This window comes from Phacochoerus africanus, chromosome 8 (assembly GCF_016906955.1).
Source record: "Phacochoerus africanus isolate WHEZ1 chromosome 8, ROS_Pafr_v1, whole genome shotgun sequence".
In the NCBI taxonomy this organism is placed as follows: Eukaryota; Metazoa; Chordata; class Mammalia; order Artiodactyla; family Suidae; genus Phacochoerus; species Phacochoerus africanus.
Genome location: NC_062551.1, coordinates 79,187,928 through 79,210,252, shown reverse-complemented (window position 1 = coordinate 79,210,252; position 22,325 = coordinate 79,187,928). Strand labels below are relative to the sequence as shown.

At 49.3% G+C, this 22,325-nt stretch overlaps 1 protein-coding gene across 2 annotated transcripts in view; it reads right to left on the bottom strand.

Annotated features, from left to right (window-relative positions):
- ALPL (alkaline phosphatase, biomineralization associated) overlaps nucleotides 1-22,325 on the bottom strand; it is a 60,494-nt gene that overhangs the window by 22,027 nt on the left and 16,142 nt on the right. Inside the window, exon 1 of one of the 2 annotated variants that reach the window (XM_047792314.1) lies at nucleotides 10,699-10,853. The exons of the other annotated variant lie outside the window; for it this stretch is intronic. The gene's annotated coding sequence lies outside the window, so the exon portion shown is untranslated. Of the gene's footprint in view, nucleotides 1-10,698; nucleotides 10,854-22,325 lie in introns of those variants that run through there. 2 annotated transcript variants of the gene reach the window in all.

Sequence of the window (22,325 nt, the reverse complement as noted above, 5' to 3'; positions counted from 1 at the left end):
AGCAGCACTGCTTTAGAACATCAGTCTTCAGCCTTTAACGACCCGACCCGTGTTCCAAGCACATCAGAGACAAAACCAAGAGTCCATCTTTTCTTACAGGGACACCTACATTTGCTCTTAAAGGACAATCACATTCGCTACATTCTCTTCTAGACTTTTGTCATTTATGGTAAGAGACATAAAACCTGTAGGAGTGACCTACAGGAAACGATTGGCTGGTAAGGGTGGCCATTTCTGGGTAGTGACATTTAAAAAAATTTTTTTTAATTAATTATTGATTGATTGGTTTTTGTTTTTTTTAGGACCACACCCGAGGCATATGGGAGTTCCCAGGCTAGGGATCAAATCGGAGCTGCAACTGCTGGCCTACACCACAGCTCATGGCCACGCCAGATCCTTAACCCACTGAGTGAGGGCAGGGATCGAACGAACCCGCATCTTCATGGATACCAGTTGGATTCGTTTCCACTGCATCACAATGGGAACTCCCCGGAAAAGGGATCCTGACTCAACCTTAAAAATGTGCATGGGGCCCTCAGGTGCCCAGAGACAGGGCTTACCAGCACTCCATCCCACAGAGCACCCACTGTGCACCCGACGCCATCCAACTGGACACCCCTGTGCTTTTCTACCCGCTTCTTTGTCTACCTGGCTCCTTAAAAACCTGGCTTGGGGGAGGGAAAGGGAGCTTCGGAATTGAAAGGAAATACCCTTCATCCGACATTTAACAGTGCTTAACTCAGAGGGGTAGGATTTCAGATGATGTCTCAAGTTTTTCCGTCAACTTTAGTTTCCAAACATTTCTTGAGAAAATGTGAACATCAGAGAAGAAAAAAGTTACTAAATTGATTCACAGTATTGATACAATCATTGCATGTACTTCTCTGTTTTGAAAGTAATTCCTTCCTGGTCCGTCTCACCCACCACCCTGGGAGCTTCTAAGAGAAGGGACTTTGCCTTGTTTGTTTGCACTCCAGTGCTTGGCACAGTAAATATTTACAGCAGTTGCAAGCCAGTGCTCTAAGGGGTGGAGGGAGGGAGGAATCACCCCAAATCTTCCCTTTGTGTGTTCAGAAAAGTCCAAGTGCTGGCAAGGAACTGGGACTAGCAGAGTATCCGTTCAGGGCCAGCGAGTGAAGGCTAGGGCAACCACTTTGGAAAACTGGCAGCATCTACCAAGGTGACACCATACCTGTGCCCTCTGACCCATTGAGCTCCCAACGAAATGTACCCACGTGTTCACCAAGAGACAGGTAGAGAAATATTCATATCAGCCCTGTTCATAATGGCCTAAAAACTGTGTCCATCTTCAGCAGGATGGATAAATACACCTTGGGTTCATAAGAGGACGTCTACACTGCAATGAGAATGAATAATTGACAGCTCCACACCTCAGCACAGATGAATCCTGCAATGGTGAGGTTGAGTGAAAGAAGCTGACCCAAGAGTATATGTAGTGTGATGCCAATACAACGTGTAAAAACTGGGAGAGGAATTCCCGTTGTGGCTCAGTGGGTTAAGAACTTGACTAGTACTCATGAGGATGTGGGTTCAATCCCTGGCCTCACTCAGTGGGTTAAGGATCCAGCATTGCCTCAAGCTGTGGCGTAGGTCACAGATGTAGCTCAGATCTCGAATTGCTGTGGCTGTGGTGTAGGCTGGCAGCTGCAGCTTTGAGTCAACTCCTAGCCCAGGAAATCCCAAAAGACCAAAAAAAGGGGGGAGCAATATAGGGGTAGGGGATTAAGAGATACAAACCGTTATGTGTAAAATAAGCTATAAGGATATATTATACAACACAAGGAATCTAGCCAATATTTTATAATTATAAACAGAGTATAACTTTTATTTATTTATTTATTTTATTTTTAGGGCCGCACCTGTGACATACAGAGGTTCCCAGGCTAGGGGCTGAATCAGAGCTGTAGCCTCCAGCCTACACCCGCAGCCACAGCTATGCGGGATCTAAGCCGTGTCTTTGATCTACACCACAGCTCACAGCAATGCCAGATCCTTAACCCACTAAGCGAGGCCAGGGATCAAACCTGCATCTTCATGGATCCTAGTTGGGCTCGTTAACCACTAAGCCACAACGGGAACTCCGAATATAAATTTTAAAAATTGTGAATCACTATACTGTATTCCTGTAACTTAGTGTACATCAATTATATTTCAATCTAAAAAGCATTTTTTTTTGTCTTTTTGTTGTTGTTATTGTTGTTGTTGTTGCTATTTCTTGGGCCGCTCCCACGGCATATGGAGGTTCCCAGGCTAGGGGTTGAATCGGAGCTGTAGCCACCGGCCTACACCAGAGCCACAGCAACACAGGATCCGAGCCGCGTCTGCAACCTACACCACAGCTCACGGCAACGCCGGATCGTTAACCCACTGAGCAAGGACAGGGACCGAACCCGCAACCTCATGGTTCCTAGTTGGATTCGTTAACCACTGCACCACGACGGGAACTCCTAAAAAGCATTTTAAGTATAAAAACCAATCAAGGGTGTTAGAAGACAGGATAAAGGCTACACTTGGGGTGGGGGTGTGGAGACTGAAGAGTCACAGGGAACCTGTAAGGCACTGATAGTTTTCTGTTGATTGATCTGAGGCTAGTTACATGGGTGGGTTCAGTCCAAAAATCAAACAAGCTGTCAATTTAGGATATAGGCATTTTACTGCATGCAGGTTATACTTTGACAAAATAAAACACTACTTCCTGAGAGCTTATATAAACAATCCATTAAAGGATACTGACAAAATGTTCACTGTTTATAAAGACTTTCACCATAATAACCTATGCAGTAGACCAAGGACTTATGATCTCCTTCGTAGATGAGAAAAATAAGGCTCTGAAAGGAAAAGTGATTCCTCCAAGGTTACAAACGACCAGGTAGCAGAGTGGAACTCTAACCACAGAGCTGCTGATTCCAGAATTAGCAACGAGGTTGCCACAGTGATCCTTTAAGGGTAGGGATTCTGGTTCAGCTGTAGGATGAAGGTTCTGAAGTTTAACATATGTATAGATTTGTGTAACCTCTATCACAATCAGGAATTGTACCACCCCCAAAAAACTCTTGTGCTATCTCTTCATGGTCACAGAAGCCCCCCATGCCTCTACCTGGTAACCCCAGCTCTGTTCTCCATCACTATAGTTTTGATTGACATTGTATTAAATCCATGAATCAATATGGGGAAGGTATGCATCTTGACAATGTTCAGTCTTCCAATTGTGAACAGAGCACGTCTCTCTGTGCATTTAATTCTCATTCTTCAGCTAACAATCTTGTGTGAGTTTGGTTAGACTTACACTGCTGTATTTCACTTTGTGGGGAGCTATTATCGTAACATTGTTTTAAATTATTCGTTGCAAATATATAGCAATATAATTGAGTTTTATGTTTTGCCCTTGTATCCTGTGAACTTGCTAAACTCACTTATTGGTTCTATTGAATTTTGTGTGCATGTATGTGGATTTCTTGCCATTTCTATGTAGTCGATCATGTCACTGACAAAGAGGGATGGTTTTAGTTCTTCCTTATCCAATCTGTATGCCTTTTATTTCTTTTTCTTGCCTTATTGCACTGGCCAGGACTTCCTGGATCATGGTGAATAGGAGGCCAGAGTGGACAGCCTTCCTTTGTTCTTGATCTTGGAAGAAAATCATTCAGCCTTTCAGCATTTGGGGTGGTTTTTGAGGTGTGAGGTGGAGTAGATCTGGTGGAGAAAATCAGGGATGTGGTTTTGGACATGTTGAGTTTAAGATGTCTTTTAGAAGTGGAGATGTCAACTGGACAGCTGGATATAGGCATCTGGCATCTGGGAAAGAGGTCTTGGCTAGAAATATACACATGGGAACCCTGGGTATATATAGGTGGCATTTAAAGCCTTAATGAAACTTACAAGATCATCTAAGAAAAGGGAATTGGGATGTAAACAATGATATGATAAAAGCCTTCAGAAAGCCAGGAATTGAGGAGTTTCTTTAACTTGACGAAGACTTCATATTTAAAAAAAAAAACAAAAAATCTACCAAACCATCATATCTATTGGGGAAAACTTTTGGCATACTCTACCCCCCCTTTTAATCTTTTTAGGGCCACACCCACAGCATATGGAAGTTCCCAGACTAGGGGTCGAATCAGAGCTGTAGCTGCCAGCCTCCGCCACAGCCACAGCCACCCCAGATCTGAGCCGCATCTGCAACCTACAGCGCAGCTCATGGCAATGCTGGATCCTTAACTCACTGAGCAAGGCCAGGGATTGAACCCCAGTCCTCATGGATCCTAGTTGGGTTCGTTACCGCTGAGCCACAATGGGAATTCCTTTGGCACCTTCCCTTTAATGCTGGTTTATGATCATAAGGATTTGGGAGCAACCTCTAGGTCCATAACTAGGGGAAGGAAGTTGTAAAGAGTGGTGGAGACGATACCGATGTGGCAGTGGTATTAAAACCAGAAGTTAAAACAGTAACGGGGGTGGAGCTTAAAAACACGGGATTTCAGTGCCTTGTACATTGATGTAAACCAGACACATACACACAGCACAGCTTAACTTGCAAGGACACTTACAAATTCAACGACCTATTAAATAAAGCATAGTAGCATGAAGACCTTTGGAGAGGGGTGGGATTGGTACTGGGAAGCAAGGATGAAGGGGAAAATGAATGAATAAAACAAAGACTGAGCTCACAATAGTACCCCACGAACTGAGGAACATAACTTATTCAACTCTGCACCGTGGGTCCAAAACAAACACATAAATAGGAAAAAAAAAAAGTGAAGAGTGGCCCCAGGAGACTTAAAGGGCACATCAGTTATTCTTATTTGTCTCTCTTCTCTGCTGGCCTGTGAGAATAAGGATCATCTCATCCTCACGGATTCCTCAACCCCATGCCCATAGACTTGCTCTGCAAATGCTGTAACTTAATGAAAACCCCACGATCCAGGGCTGAGATGCACTGAATTTTTGCCCTAGGGTTGTGGCATTGAGAAGGGAATGTTCTGGAAACAGACAGGTGCCTTCTTCCATTGCCTCTTCCTGGAAAGGGGAAGAGGAATCTAGGAAACCCTTCAGAAGCCAGAGTCTCCCCTGCTGGTTCTCCCTCTCAGGCCCCAGCCCCACACAGAGGCTCCAAGTCTGCTCTCCAGCAGCCCATGGTGATGGGCCCCGTGGGGCCCAGTCTGGGGTTGCGGGAGCCCCGGCTGCCCACCAGCCTCTGCCAATGCCCTACCAGTTCAGAATGAAGCCTCTGAGTGTGTGCCGGCCCCATCGCCCCCCACCTCCCAGCCAGACCGTCTCTGCCAGGCTCCCAGCTATGTGCCCTGATTATTCATGACAAGTGTGCGGAAGCCCTGGCCGGGCTCTGGCCCTGGAGGAGGAGCGGCTTCTTGGCAGGTCAGGGGAGGGGGCAGGGGCTGAGCCATGGCCCTGAGGACTGACTCAGCATTCTGGAACAGAGGGCACTGGAGCCCCTGGGATTTGGGCAGAAAGCCAGCCCAGGGCTGGGTCACAAAAGGTCCAGGATAAATGACACAATAATAGGACTGATAAAAATCACGACCACTTCAGGGGCATTCGTGTTGTACCCAGTCCTGCGCGAACATCGGTTTACATCTGTGATCTCACTTAACCCGCGCGACAGGTGCTATTAGCTCCTGTTCTACAGTTTAGGAAACTGAGCACAGGTTCTCAGCTAGTCCATGGCCAAGTGCAATTCAATCCCAGGCTGACTCAACCTCTCCAGGCCTCGGATTCCCCGCCACGGAGAGGGAGGGAGACCTTCCTCTCTCCCACACAAGCAAATGACTTTAGGGCAGGAGATCTGGCAGGGGAAGGAGTCGAGCCAGCGGGCGTTTTACCTGAGTGGCCTGGCCAGGCGGCAGGTGAAGAAGCAGAGCAGGCTCAAGGTCAGCACCAGCAGGAGGAGGCTGAGGACCGTTGTGAGGACCAGGTCCAGGGTGGGGGACAGGAGGACCATCTTGAGTGGAGAGGGCCCCCGCGGAGCAGCCACCACACAGTGTACACACCCGGTCACACTAGCTTTCGGTGCCTGCTCCAAAGCCCTGGGTCAGTGGCCCTGACCTGGCTTTGTTCCCTGGGGTTAATCTTTGGAGCTTAGCCCAGGAGGAGTGAGATGGGAGGGGGCACAAGACATGAGGCTCCCCTCCCCCAGCCCCGTCCTTCCCCACCTGAGGCTTGTTCATGTCTCTTTGTTCATTCATTCTTGATTCCCCAAATTTACTGAGTACCTGCTTCTGTTCTGGGGAACCAGACAGACAGGGTCTCTGTTGTCTTGGAGAGTCCTGACCAATCAGGGTAGGAAAAGCCACCTACTATGCCCCAGTCATTGTGCCGGACACCTTGTGGGATAAAAGCACAGCAGGAAAGGAACCCCTAGCTGGGGTCACCAACCGTATTTTCCCCAACAGCAGCAGCCGCTCCCCCCCAATTCATACACCCAGGAATCTGAGTTTGCACCAAACCAGCCAGGGGGGCTGTCCTTGAATAAGTCGAAGCTTCTTACTGAGTACCAACGGTGTGCCAGGCCCCATATGAACTAGGTACTGGCGACCCCACCCCCAGCAGAAGGAAACAGAAGTTCAGAGGTGCAATGTTGGAGCTGGAAATTGAACCCAGATCTGCCGGCCTCCACAGCTGGAACCCCGCCCCCCTGCACTGTCTCAGAAATGGGATGGCACCAGCCCTGCAGGGTGGCAAGGAGGCTTCCATCAAGTCTTGGTCAGGTGTTGGCCCAAAGCCAACCGTCACCAGAGAGTCAGCACACTTAAGCTGGAGGTGGCTGAGCTGCCACCTTCCTGGGGGGAGCCCTTTCTGCTTCCAAAGTGTCCCCAACCCCTTTTCCATTCTCTCTTGGGTGTTGACAATAACTCACAGAGTCAGAATGGTGATTATGGTTCCCATCTTACAGATTCAGAAGCTGAGGCTCAGAGAGGTGAAGCCACTGGACACACACAGAGCCCAGAAGTAACCCCAGCTGGGTGCCTATGAGACCAGGCCTTTTCCAATTACACTTCCTGCCTTCTGGGTCATCTCAGATCCCATGATACCAAGCACCCAAGGTTGGGGAGAGATGCTGGTACCCTGTTGGTGCCAAGAGAGGGACTCTGTTCTTGGCCCCAGAAAGGCCAGTGCGCCACCATGAAAACAGGAAACCCACTGCTTTACTCCATTAAACCTTTTTCTTTCTCCCCTTGCATCAGATCCTCAAAGTGCGTCAGCTTTTCACCACATCCTAGTGATTAAGGCAGGGTGGGGTTATCAGCCCCACTGACAGATGGGGAAACTAAGGCTTATCAGGGAAATCATTCTGTCAGCTGTCACCCACCCAGCAAGTCTGGTCCAAATCCTAGCTTCATCACTTCCTAGTGATGCTGGGTCAGTTCCTGCACCTCTGAGCCAACATCCCATCCGGAGAGCCCAAAGGCAGGCCAGGTAGTGAATGTGACATCCCTGGTCGTACTTTAATCTTTATCAACAACACTGGGAGCCAGATACACGTGTCCCCCTTTCCGGGTGAGTAAAGAAAGGCCCAGGGGGCTCTGAAGAAGATGAGCAGGATCACGCAGACAGAAGGTGCTGAGTCCAGCCTTGCGCAGGAATCCACACGGACCTACCCAGGGGTCAGTCCTGCTCCAGACTCTCTGCCACAGCTCATCCAAGGACCCCCACCCCCACCCCACTCCACCCAGCCCCCAGGCCTGGGACACCCTCTACGGCTCCCCTACCCACCAGCCTAATAAATTGATAGGCGAGACAAAGAAGGCCGCCTTGCACTCACTAGTAGTACCTGGCAGGGCCAGAGGGGCCGTTATTTGTCCCGGGGGAGCCCCCAGTCTAGAGGTGGCAGTCCAAGAATGTCTGGGCTGGGGAAGATCCTTCGATCAGACATTCCCAAATATACAGACCACAGAAATCACTTGAGGTGACTGGGGGGAAAAGTCCCATTCCCAAGGGGCACCCAGGGAGGTGTACAGCCTGGGAGGCATATGACGGAACTTTGGGGGGTGATGGAGGTATGCTTTATAATGATCTGAGAGGTAGTAAAAGTGTCTATATATGTAAAAATCCACCCAGGGCCGACAAGCCCCTTCCTGCCCAGCATTGTTAGGTGTGATAAAGATCAGAGGTTTGAGCTAAGGGAGTGTTGGGAAAGAAAAGATGCCATGGTGTGGCTGTATTCAGTTTGGGGTTTTTTGTTTTTTGTTTTTTTCCTTTTTCGGCTGCACCCTCGGCATATGGAAGTTCCGGGGCTAGGAGTCAAATCGGAGCTGCAGCTCCCGGCCTACACCACAGCAACACCAGATCCGAGCCTCATCTGGGACCTACACCACAGTCACAGTAACACCAGATCCTTAACCCACTGAGCGAGGGCAGTGATTGAACCCGCATCCTCACGGATACTAATCAGGTTCTTAACCTGCTGAGCCACAACTGCAACTCCTGTATTCAAATTTTAAAAGAGATGAAAGATAACAACCCTTCACCCAAATTAATTCCTAGTCCTCCCACCCCCAACCCAGACCTAAGAGATGAAAGATAACAACCCTTCACCCAAATTAATTCCTAGTCCTCCCACCCACACCCCAGACCCCAGGCAGGGCCTGGCAGATCATCCTGTGAGCAGATGAGTTTGGGAAACACTGCCTTAGAGACTAACCTATTGCTCAGATGGGAACACTGAGGCCTAAAGAAGGGGAGAGACTTACCCTGGATCTCAGCCCCTCCTCCCCATAGACACACACACAGGGAATGATCAGAACCAGCCCAGAGCCAGTGCCCTCTGGACTGTCAGTGGGGCCTTCTTGGCTCTTTTCAAGGAGAGGTGGCTGAAGAGAAGGGCTGAACACTCCCTGGACTTCTAGCAGGCATGGGGAATGGGGGTGGGGCTTGGAGGGGGTCCTCCAACACTAAATTGAGCTGCAGCAGCTGCCCAGGGAGGGGGTACCACTAAAGATGAGTCCAGGAACATTTCAGCTGCAGGTCAGAGAGAAGGGACACAGAATCGCTGTCTCAGCCAAGCCCAGCATCTCTGGCCAGCATTCACTCACTGACAGAAGTTCTTTATGGCTGCGGTAAAGCAGCCCCTGGGTGGAGGGGCTCTGGAAGGAATGTGTGGGGGTCAGAGCCGGCTGCAGGTCAGACCCAAGGAGGGACTTCCCCAGAGGCCAGTCGGCCAGGTGCTGGGAGAAAGCAAGGCTCAGGCCTCTAGCCGCTGCTGACAGCACCCCATCCCAGCAGAAAATACGTGGGAGTGCCCTGGGAGGCTGGGTGTCAGCCCTGCCTGCCACCAAGCCACTGCGTCTTGAGGGCTCTGATGAGATGCCAGCTGTCCCCTGAGCACCTCCACCCTCAGCACCTCTGCACACTGCGTTCCCTGGTCTGGAACTGGTCTGGAACATTCCCTGCTGTCCACCCGATGAAGCCTTCCCATCACGCTTCCCTCTCGACCTCAGCTTTGCTGGGCCACCCTGCATGTGCACATGCACACACACACACACACGCACGCACACACGCACACACACACACCGAGGCTCCAGCCCAGGCAGTAGGAGCTCCTCTCCCAGGTCCCAGAACCCGGGCACTCAAGACCTTGGGCGTGTTTATCAGAGTCAGACAACCGCGGGTCATGGCCTCACCACGGCGAGCTTCTGAAGAGCAGGGATCCCGCTCTGCAGATGGTGGCAGCCCCGAGCCGGGCAGAGCCTGGTGCCCGGCCAGGCTGGGCAGGAATGTGGGTAGGTGGGTGGAAGGGTGATGGGTCAATGTGAGTGGCTGCAGAGGCAGCTGGGCTGCAGGAAGCCAGGCCTCCAGGTTCTGATCCTGCCTTGGCCCCTCTCAAGCTGGGGAGCTCGGGGCCAGAGACCCCCCCCCCACCCCTCAGGCTTCTCATTTGCAAAGTGGGAGGTGGACAGAAGCCACAGAGTGGTTGTAAGGATTATGAGTTAATACATAGAAAGGCTTAAAACAGAGCCTGGGACACGGTAAGCTGGCAATGAATGTCACTCAGCAGTCATGGTCACTGGGCATGGAGGACGGACTGCGGGGCAAGTGGGCAGGCGAGGAATAGGAGCTAAGAACAGACGAACCTTCTCTCCCCACCTGGCCCACAGCCACTCACTCCTGGGCTCACTGCACACCTGCCACCTGGAAAGCCCTGAGAGGTCTTTCTAGCTCTGAGACTCTAGAAACCAAAAAGCTTAGCCGGCTGCTATGCACCCCTGCTTGGTGGGGAGTGGGGTGGAGGGTTAATGAAGTGGGGGAGGCTCCATTTCCTATAGTCCAGGGGTGCCATGTTTGCTGAGGACTAGACCTGTCTGCCTGTCTGTCTCTCACAAACATCCCGCCAGGCAGCTTGATGCTTTCTTTTCCTCTTGAAGGCAAAGAGAAAGAGACCACCCAGGGTCAGCCAGGAAGGTTCCATGGAGGGGGTAGGAGGAGAGCCAGGCTGGAAGGATGGTGGGGTTAAGCACAGAGAGAGAAAGGGCACTCCCGACAAGAGACCCGAATGTGCAAAGGCCAGGGGACAGGAAGGCCCTACGTAGAGGTTGCGGAGAGAAGGCAGGACCCGACTGTTGGTGACAAGGGACAGAGAGGCAGCCAGGACCAGCCACAGAGGGCTTTGCTCCCTGAGCTCAGCCTGGTCAAGAGCAGACACTCGGCACACCCCGCGTCACTTACGTGCCTCATCGCCAGCCCATGTTACAGGTGAGGACTCTGAAACTCAGCCGGGCCGCCCCTCGTCCAAGGCCACATAGCAGACCTGGAATCAGAAGTCCCAGGCGTCTGGGTTCTGGAGCCAAAGATTTGTCCCGTGGCTCCCTGGGGTGCCTGGAGGATCTTGATGCCACAAACTGGCTCTGTGGGCAGAGGACTGAAGCCAGTCAAGGTTCAACTGGTGGGAGGAGTGCTGGCAGCAGGAAGGCAGGGGAGGGAGATGGCAGGTCCCAGTGACACCCGCCTGGGGTGGCTGGAGAGCCCAGAGAAGCGGAAGCTCAGGGATGGCTGCTCCATGGGCACACAGGCTTCCACCATCCCACGGCGAGGACATGTCCTGTCCCAGGCCACCTTGCTCTGGGCCAAGCCTGGAAGCTGAGTGGTGGGGGGAAGGGTGGAGAGATGTGCTGTGTGCCCCTGAGGTGTCTGCCACCCCCCTGCACTCTGGCACCTCAAGCAGCACCCCTGAAGTGGGAGCTCCTTTGTCCCAGTTGACACAGCCGGCCCATCCTTGCTCTCACAGTGGACAAGAACAGGAAGGCACAGAGAGGGTATATCACCTCCCCAGGGCCACACAGCAATCAACAGCAGGGAGAGGGCTCCCCCTAACCAGCTAAGATTTGGGGGGTGTATTACTGGATGGACCAGGATGTCTTTAAGGCATAACGTGGACACTGATGTCTTAACTTTCCAGATATTACTGTCAACTGAAAAGAACATTTCAGGAGTTCCCATTGTGGCTCAGTGGTTAACGAATCTGACTAGGAACCATGAGGTTGCAGGTTCGATTCCTGGCCTCGCTCAGGGGGTTAAGGATCTGGCGTTGCTGTGAGCTGTGGTGTAGGTCATAGACACGGCTCAGATCCTGCGTTGCTGCGGCTGTGGTGTAGGCTGGCGGCTATAGCTCTCATTAGACCCCTAGCCTGGGAACCTCTATATGTCGCGGGTGCAGCCCTAAAAAGACAAAAAAAAAAAAAGAAAAAAGAAAAGAACATTTCAAGCTGAGACTATTCTAGGAAGAGTCTTACTTTAAGTAGTTTGTCACTGTATTTGCTGCAATAACAGCGTCCATTTTCATAGCACTTACTATGCGCCAGGCATTGCCCTAAATATTTCACCTCCATGAATGTGGTCAATCCCCACAATGATCTAGTAGGTAGGCTCTGTTATTATCCCTTTTTTACAGGTGACAGGATGAAAGTACAGAGAGGTTAAGTACCTTGCCCAAGGTCACACAGCCAGTAAGCGACCCCTCCAGAATTCAAGATCACTTGTGGATGGTTCTGTGCCCCAGGGCCAAGTATAAACTCCCAAAGCAGTAATGAGAGTGGAAACAAACCACACTGTTCTGTCTGCAATATGTACACTGTATGTTTGTACATGAAGAGACTACACGCAGCCACATTTTGGCTCATACGCACGTCTACACTCCGCCCAGATGTCATTTTACTCCAGGTCATCACAACATCCCTGAGGGAAGGTTTCCTCTTTCTGGAAGAGAGGCGAGGTGACCTGCCTGCAGTCACACAGAGGGGCAGGGGACCTGGATCTCTGCATCCCGGGTGGTCTGCCCTGCAGCGGGGACCACCCAGGGTGTGCCCTGGGGGGAGGGGAGGATCTAGGCCCGAGACCCGGCTCAAGGCCAGTGACCTTGGACACACCCTTCCTCCCCCACACCGCTGGACTTCAGCTGGTCCTGGCACAGGGCCCTGGACCACCGTGGCTCTTCTCGCTCCCTGCCCCCATGCCCCACGTGCCCCGGGCCCCAGGCCCAAGGAGAGGAAACCTCCACTCCACAGACGGCCCCACGTAGGCCCTGCAAGAGGAGGCCGAGGCAGCCCTGGACTTCGGGGAAATAGGCCGTGAACTTGTAACCTTCTGGGCAGCAGCCAACACAAGCACGATCCCTGGGTGGTGTGTGTTAGGTTTCTTGAATAGCCGGCTCGAGTCAGAACAGGGAGTACAGTGATGTTCCCAGAGGCAGGTCTCTCTGCCCTGGGCCCAGGAGAACAGTGCGCCTCACGTTTCCAGAGTGTTCCAGACGGTGGAGGCTGTGGCGCTACTGCATTTGATACTCATGGTGACCCTAGAGGTTCAGGGCGGGGATGCACCCCAACCCCCAGAGAGGAAACAGGCCCACAGAGGTGAAGGTCCCACCCAAGGGCACAGAGCTGAGCAGGGCCCCCACTGCTTACTGGCTTTGTGACCTTGGGCACGTCACCTCACCTTCCTGAACCTCGGTTTACTCATGGGTCCAGTGGGGATGAGGACAGTAAGCGCCTATGTCACTGGGCTGTTGTAAGAATGAGAATTTCACAACGAACAATGAGATAAAGGCCCAGAATACACGCTAGTGAGTAGTAAGAGTGGTAACTAGTATGCCAGGCTCTGTTGTAAGTGCGTTACAGGAATTCCCTTTGTGGCGCAGTGGAAACAAATCAGACTGGAAACCATGAGGTTGTGGGTTCGATCCCTGGCCTCACTCAGTGGGTTAAGGATCTGGCGTTGCCGTGAGCTGTGGTGTAGGTCGCAGACGCGGCTCAGATCCTGAGTTGCTGTGGCTGTGGTGTAGGCCGGCAGCTGTAGCTCCGATTCAACCCCTAGCCTAGGAACTTTCCATATGCAGCGAGTGTGGCCTTAAAAAAGAATAAATAAATAAATAATAAAAAACTAAGTGCTTTACAGGCATTCATTTGTCTCATCCTTACAACACCATGGCTTAGGGGCCATCATTGCTCCCATTACACAGAGAAGTTAAGTAACCTTGCCAGGGTCACACAGCTGTTAACAGGACACTAGGAAGAGGGAAGGGAAGGAATTCTTAATGACTAAAGCACCTGGGAGCTTTTTGTTCGGCCTTCCCAGAACCCAGTGAGGTGCGAATTATCAGCTCTGGGTCTGAAAAGAAAACTGAGGCTCAGAAAGGGGGAGGGAGGTGCGGGATCACCCAGCAGTCACGCGGGAGAACCGGGATGCAGGCTAGGCCTGCCTGGCTCCACATCCAGCGTACTGGTGACCCCTCCCCCAGTCACATGCCAGGACAACTTCCATTATTGCCACCAGGATGGACGGCAGACCCCTGATGCCCTGCGTCAGTGTGTCACGTGACCTCCCTCTGCCCGTGCGTATGCGTGCGCACGCACGCGCACACACACACACACACACGCACATTGAGTTCTGGCAGTGAGCGAGGCAGGGCTCTTACTTGTGTGTGTCCGGCCCCGTGACCAGTCCTCTGCCCCCAGACCAGCTCCTCCCGGGCTTTCACAGGATAGCAGCCTCCTAGGGCCCTCTCAAATCTGGAACAGGCCCTCCCACCACAAAGGGAGGGACTACAGTCACATCAGGGCCCCTCCCTCTGGGGTCAGCCCCCCAGGGTTCATGATTTTACACAAAGAGGCTGAGATGGGTGGGGTAGCTTGGGGTTACAAGTCAGAGTCCTGGCCAATTACTCAAGAGCTGCTTTCTCATCTGTAAAGCAGGGAAATTAAATGCCATTCTGCATCCAATATTGGTTTCTTGGGAGGGAAGGAACCTTGCAAACTGTGAAGTGCTGCACAAATGTTTCTACGGCTTTCCATCTTTCCCCTTCTGATGACTGTAGTGGATATATGTTGTCATTTTTGGCCACCCAGAATCCATTCCCCCTTCCTAACAATATCACAGTGTTCTTGGGAAGCAACCACACTCACCCTCCGCCGCCATTTTTTAAGCCGAGTGGTTTGGAAAGGATTGATTCTACTCCCAACAGCCCCAAAGTGGGTCCCAACTGGCTTAAGCTGGAAGACTCTCTCCACTTAGATGGCTTAAGCTGGAAGATTCTCTCTACCTAGATGGTGTGTGAGGGAGGGTGTGGGGCAGTGGGGAGGAGCACTGAAGATAAAGCAAGCCCTAAGAAGGTAGAATAGAGAGATGCAGCGACTCTGAGTCTTTGATGACATTGCTTTAGCGCCCAGATGCAGCCATGCCTGAAACCTTCCTCTGAACATCCAAGTTACATGAGCCAACTAATGCCCCTCTATTAAAGAGGGGAAGGCCAGACCGTGCCCCTGGATCTGTCCGGCTCCCAAACCAGTGCTTTTTTCTCCTAGCCTTTAGAGTGGCAGGGATGGTGCTGGGAATGACTTTTTTTTTTTTTTTTTGAGGTAGTTTGTTACACCCTGGGGTTTAAAAAGCTAAAGAAAGCAGGGAAGCCAAATATCATGGGCTTCCTATTTGCCTAAGTGTACTCAGGCCCATCCAGCTTTATTCTCCTACAGGGCTCACTGCCTGCAGGCTGTGGCCAGAGAGGGACCAGCCAGCACCCTAAAATCTAGACCCCACATGTTTTCCTGGGCAGCCCTTGGCACAAGTGGGCTGTCCTGGCTTCTCTGGTGCCTCTGCCCTCCCACACTAAGATCCATCAGCCATGGCCTCAACATCCCCTGTATGTCCTAGGGTCTTCTTTATATGTTATTCAACCAACAGTCATTCGCCCACTGTCTACTCTATGCCAGTTCTAGTTGGTTCTAGTTGCTCAAGTTCCTGCTGGTGGGTTGAGCAGACAGTGAGAAAATACATAAAATGAACAGTAAACGAGATGGAGAAAAGGAAGGTGGGGAGGAGAGGTGGTGTGGGCAGTTTTATTTTTTAAAATTTATTTATTTATTTATTTATTTTTAGGGCTGCACCTGCGGCATATGGAAGTTCCCAGGCTAGGGGTCAAATTGGAGCTACAACTGCCAGCCTACACCACAGCCACAGCAACATGGGATCCGAGTCACCTCTGGGACCTATACACCACAGCTCCCAGCAATGCGAGATCCTGAACCCACCGAGCAGGGCTAGGGATTGAACTCACGTCCTCATGGATACTAGTCAGGTTCGTTACCACTGAGCCACAACAGCAACTCCTGCAGTTTCAAACAGAGAAGTCACAGAAAGTCTCACCAAGAAATATTCTCACTGGATCCTGGCAATAATCCCACGCAACCAGGAATGTGATTTCCAAACTGAAAATAAGGAACATGAGGCTTTAGGATTAAACTGAGTCCACACACGCCAATTCAACCAGCTGCGGAACCGAGATCCTGTGTCCTCCCAAATGGTACTAGCAGCCTTTCTGCAACCTCTGAGAGGTAAAGCCTCATGTTCAGACCTGCAGGGTCAGCCCCAGTGCCATCCTCTGGAACCGCCTCTCAGTGAGACCTTTATCTGCTTCTGTGGGCTTGCTCTCCAGCTTCAGCTCTGGGCTTGTCAAATCCCAACCCTCCTCTTTGCTGACACCGAGCCCGCCAAAAGTACTGCTCTCTTTTTCCCAGGGCCCCTCTGGCCCTCTGGCTCTCTATCCCAGGTCATATGAGCCCCTAACTACTCAACCCATCCTTATTCTGCCTCCTCAATTAACTTCTTGGCCCATCACTAAGCCTGCATGTGCGTGAAACCTACAAAAGCATCTTGTGGATGGCTTAGGGCGGGCAGACAGCTGGAGCACATGTGGAAGGGGGAGGGGGACTTCTCACCGAGCTTTCCCATCTGGGTTTGTTCCGTAATCCCCCAAACCTCAGTCTAATCTTTCTGAACACTGCGGTGTAGTGGAAGGATCCTGGCCATGGAGGAGGCAGATAGGGGATTAAGTCCTGGCCCTGCAGCTTTGAAAGTGACTTTAATGTCTGCGGCTGCAGGTTCCTTATCCGTAAAACAAGGTTAGTCATCTCCATTTTGCAAGGTTGTTTCAAAGTTACGATTTAATGGAGAGCGTCTGTTAAGCAGTAAAATTCGGTAGAATTTTAGAAAGCATTTAGCAGAGCCTGGCAGACAAATATCAAGAAGTTGCTTAAAAAAAAAAAAAAAAAAAAAAAGGAGGGAGTTCCTGTCGTGGCTCAGTGGTTAACGAATCCGACTAAGAACCATGAGGTTGCGGGTTCGATCCCTGCCCTTGCTCAGTGGGTTAATGATCTGGCGTTGCCGTGAGTCGCAGATGCGGCTCAGATCCCACATCGCTGTGGCTCTGGCATAGGCTGGCAGCTACAGCTCCGATTAGACCCCTAGCCTGGGAACCTCCATACGCCGAGGGAGCGGCCCAAGAAATGGCAAAAAGACAAAAAAAAAAAGGGGGTTCCCATCTCGTGGCTCAGTGGTTAATGAATCCAACTAAGAACCATGAGATTGCGGGTTCGATCCCTGGCCTTGCTCAGTGGGTTAAGGATCCAGCGTTGCCATGAGCTGTGGTGTAGGTTGTAGACGAGGCTTGGATTCTGTGTTGCTGTGGCTCTGGCATAGGCTGGCGGCTACAGCTCTGATTAGACTCCTAGACTGGGAACCTCCATATGCTGCGGGGGTGGCCCTAGAAAAGACAGAAAGACAAAAAAAAAAAAAAAAGAATTTGCTGCATGGAATGGAGAAGTCTATAATGATGAACAACCACCACCAGAACAACAGCCACACTCACTGTGCTCCTAAACTCTGAGGTTGGCACCCTTAGTATCAACCCTATTTTACAGAAGACGAAAAAAACAAAAACAAACAACAACCCAAAAAAACAAAACACAGCACAGAGAGGTTAAGTAACTTGCATAAAGTCACACAGCAGGAAAGTGGCAGACTTGGGATGATGGAGTCCATTTGTCCAACCCCAAAATATAAGCTCTTAACTATCACGCTGGGTTAGTAAATGAGGCTTCATGAGTTGAAATAACCACTCATCGACACGCATTGATTAAGTCCAGAACCTTCACTCTTCACCACCACACCAGGTATGTCAGAGTTCACAGGGACTCTAGAAATAATCTAACCCAACATTCATTCCCCCCCCCCCCCCCCCGCAAAGGAACCAAAGGCCCAGAGAGATAGTGTGACTTTCCCAAGTCGCACAATTGGTTGAAGAACACGACAGGCACCTTGGTCTCCCAACTCCAGAACCCTGTGCCATCACTGAGTAAGGATCACCTTGACCATAAGAGGCCTGCAGGAAGGGAGTCTTGAGGATGCACCAGAATTCTTCCAGCAGAAGTCTAAGCAGAGGGAACAGCCTGCGCAAAGGTCTGGAGGCCATGATCATCTTTTTTGGGAGAAGAGTGAGCTGAGAGGTACATGCAAAGGTTGGGCAGGAACAGATGATAAGGCTGGTTTTTCACATGAAACCGTATTTCATATTTCCACACAGTTCTATTGCTTAGCACGTTCTCATTCTGTTTTACGTTGCCACTAGCTTTCCTTATTTCTAGTGCTCCTTAAAAATTCTTGGTCTATTTGTTCTAATGTCACTGACTCCAGGAGTCTCTTGAGTCCATTTGCTGGTTTTCTTTTGAAGCCTTTGTGCTCCTGCTGGTGAAGCCGTGGGGGTGAGGGTGCCACACGTACTTCCGCTTGAAACTAACAGCGCAGGAAGACGTGTGGCTCCAGGCCCTTCTTCCTCAAGTCAACACTAGAGTAACAATAGAGCAAAAAACGTCACAAGTCTAGGAAATCGTGGAGCGAAACGGAATCTCCTGGGGAGAAGGAAGGGGGTTTGAAATTGGTGTGTGCAAGGGTGGGGGTGGGGAGGCAGCCGTCAGGAGAAGGAGCAGGGCTGGTCTTCGGAGAGGGGGAGGGCGGGGGCAGGTGGAGAAGACTGCAGAAAAGAAAATCCTCTTTGCGTCAAGCCTTCCCCAGCACATCCCCCCAGGCCCACTTGTCCCGGAGAACCAAGGCCAAGCACTCTTACATGTGGAGCCCGGGCAGATGGCACAAGTGTGGCCATGCACCAAGCACCGTGGGGCTGTTGCAGGAGTGGAGAGAGAAGCAGCAGGTCCCCACAGTCCCTCTGCAACCCACTTCTCTTCCAGACCTGGAGGCTGGTGACCTGGGCAGACAGCCCCTTCCCCCGGCTGCTGCTTTCTGGCATCCTCAAAGTGAGGCTTAATCCTGTGGAGTTAGTTATGGGGAGGAGGAAGAGGGGGGATGCCAAACCCAGGCCGGGGAACTAGGTGCTTCTGGTGCTTGGGGGTCTCCACGCTGGGACTGTCATCTCTTTGGGCTCATCAATGCTGACAGAGATGAGGGTCAGGCTTGTTTTTTACCCCAACGTGCAGCCCCAGACAGAATCACTGCAACCCCCTCCAGGAATGAGCTCGTCAGCTAAACGACAGGAATCCAAGAAGTGCGATGGCGTCAAAAGAAAAGCAAACTGATACCACTGGACTCGGCCCTGTTCAGCAGACAGACTGAGAATTTTAAAATAAGCATTAGAAACATGCCAAAGAAATAAGGAAAGATGTGAGTGATACAAAACAGAACAAGAAAGTGTGAAAGGACCCCAATGGAAATATTCTAGGTGAAAAACCAGTTGGCAAACATAAGAGGTGGAATACATTGCAGAAGAGACTGCAGCTGGGGGAGGAATGAAACAGGGAACTGGGATATCAGATGGAGGAACATTTCCAGGAAGAAGCCAAGAAGGATTAAGAAAGCGGGAGTTCCTGTTGTGGCTCAGTGGTTAAAGAATCCGACTAGGAACCATGAGGTTTCGGGTTTGATCCCTGTCCTTGCTCAGTAGGTTAAGGATCCGGCATTGCAGTGAGCTGTGGTGTAGATCGCCTATGTGGCTCGGATCCTGAATTGCTGTGACTGTGGTGTAGGCCAGTGGCTACAGCTCCGATTGGACCCCTAGCCTGAGAAACTTCATATGCCAAGGGTGCAGCCCTAGAAAAGACCAAAAAAAAATAAAAAATAGAAAAACAAAAAATTGATAAATTGGGAGCTCCCATTGTGGCTGAGTGGTAACCAACCTGAGCAGTAACCATGAGGATGCAGGTTCGATCCCTGGTCTCACTCTGTGGGTTAAGTAGCCGGCATTGCTGTGAGCTGTGGTGTAGGTTGCAGATGCAGCTCGGATCCTGTGTTGCTATGGCTGTGGCAGCTGCAGTTCTGATTCAGCCTCTAGCCTGGAAACTTCCATGTGCTGTAGGTACAGCCCTATTAAAAAAAAAAAAAAAAAGGATAAATTGGACTTTACCAAAATTTTAAATGTCTGTACATCAAAAGATATCATTAAGAAAATGAATAAACAAGATATAATGGGAAAGAGAACACACAACACATAGAGCTCACAAAGGACTTATATCCAGTAAATAAAGAATTCCTAAAGTTAACATTAAAAATGATTAACAACTGCCATATACAATGGGCAGGAGATTTAGTCTCTTCAGAAAGAAAATATACAAATGTCCAATAGTTCATGGTGCTCCATACATCATTATTATCAGCTACATGAAAATTAAACCTGTTTCACATCCACCAGAATGACTAATTCCAAATCAAAATGACTTGCAAAAGCAAACACTGGCAAGAAGGTAGAAAAACTCATGGTTGTGTAATACAGTGCAGTGTCTTTGGAAAAGAGTTTGGCAGTTAAACATACACTTATCACATGATCCAGCAATTCTACTCCTAAGCATTTGCTCAAAAGAAATGAAAATACACCCACATGAAGATTCCTACATAAGTGTTTATAGAACTTTATTTGTAATACTCCTAAACTGGAAACCATTAAAATGTTCACTACCAGATGAATGAATAAACAACAGTGTATATCAATACAATGGTAAATCACTCAGCAAAAAAGGGGAGAACTAGTGAGGCAACATAAATGAATCATAAAAACGTTACACTAAATGAAGGAGATCAGACATAGAAGAGTGTCTGCTTTATGGTTCTACTGACGTGAAGCTCTAGAAAAATCCAATCTAATCTATGGTAAAAGAAATCACAATAATGACTGCAATTTAGGAGGTAAAAACAGACCAGAAAGGGATGTGTGGGAACTTGCTAGAGAGATGGAAAATTTTTTTAAATTTTATTTTGGGGTCATGGTAACAAGGTCATGCAACTGGTCAAAAATGTTGATGTGAACACTAAAGATCTTTGCGTTGTATTGAGTGAAATTATACATCAACAACAACAAAAAAAGAGAGATGGAAACACAAGTGTTAACATCTAGACGTCAGGAGTCCCAGGAAAGGAAAATAAATCAAGGGAAGAGATATTTGAAGAAATAATGAGGATAACTGTGAACGAAGATGAAAGATCTCAGTTTGAAAGGGCCTCAAATTCACCAAACAGGACAGATAAGGAAAAATACACACTTAGAAATATTAAAGTGGCTCTCAGAAGGCAAAAACATTCTGAAAGTCTAGAGAAAAAGAGATCACTTATAAAGGAATAAGTATCAAATTGAATTGACCGAAGTGTCAAAGGAAAAGGATCTGAACCAAGAAATTTTATATCCAGCTAAACTGCCATTCAAATGTTAAAGGCAAAAAAAAGAAAAAAAGAAAAGACAAAAAATGACATTCAATGGCTCAGGTTTACACAAAAACATCCCCCCTCCAAAAGCCAATTCTGAAGTAACTACTTCCATAATAGAAACAAATTCCACAGATGATACCAAAGATCTATAAAAGCTGAACAGATAGCTTAGTAAAATTTAATGTTTTTTTAAAAAAAATTCCAGATCAAAGAACAAGATGATTATATATCTAAGCAACTCAAAACTGAAAAATCTAGACAATTTTAATATGCTATCATGGGGGGCTCAAGAGCATGTTGTTGAAGAGTATAAGGGAGAAAGAAGAGAGACAAAGGGGTATAAGAAATGCTAATCTTGTCTTTTTAGGGAAAAGCTATAGCTTACGATTTTTTTAAAAAAATAAACAGGAGTTCCCATCATGGCTCAGTGGTTAGAGAATCTGACCCCATGAGGTTGCGGGTTCAATCCCTGACCTTGCTCAGTGGGTTAAGGATCCGGTGTTGACATGAGCTGTGGTGTAGGTCACAGACACGGCTTGGATCCAGCATTGCTGTGGCTCTGGCGAAGGCCAGCAGCTATAGCTCCGATTAGACCCCTAGCCTGAGAACCTCCATGTGCCACGGGTGTGGCCCTGGAAAAAAGACCAAAAAAAAAAGAGTAATAAACAATAGAATGAAACAGAAAAAGTAAGATAGGAGTTCCTGTCATGGCACAGTGGAAACGAATCCAACTAGGAACCATGAGGTTGCCGGTTCAGTTCACTCCCTGGCCTCGCTCAGTGGGTTAAGGATTTGGTGTTGCCGTAAGCTGTGGTGCAGGTTGCAGACAAGGCTCAGATCTGGTGTTGCTGTGGCCGTGGTGTAGGCCAGCAGCTGTAGCTCCAGTTCAACCCCTAGCCTGAGAACCTCCATATGCCAAGGGTGTGGCCCTAAAAAGACAAAAAGAAAAATCAAGATAAAATGAAATTTAAAAGTAGGATAGTAGAAACAAATCGCGCACACGCGCGCACACACACACACACACACACACACACACACATTCTTTTCAGGAACACTCAAAACATTTTAAAAATCACATACCAGGCCACAAAACAAGTCTCATATTTTAAATAAATTTTCACATGGTCCACATTCTCTTACCATTAAAAGTTAATTTTTAAAAGGATAAACAATTCCCCATACACTTAGCGATTAAAAACATCTCTAAATAACTCATGGATCAAATTAGTATCATTGTAGAAATTAAACACTACTTAGAACTGAAAGATAATAAAACATCATATATCAAAAATTATGCAATGCAGCAAAGAGAGGCTAAAAATTAA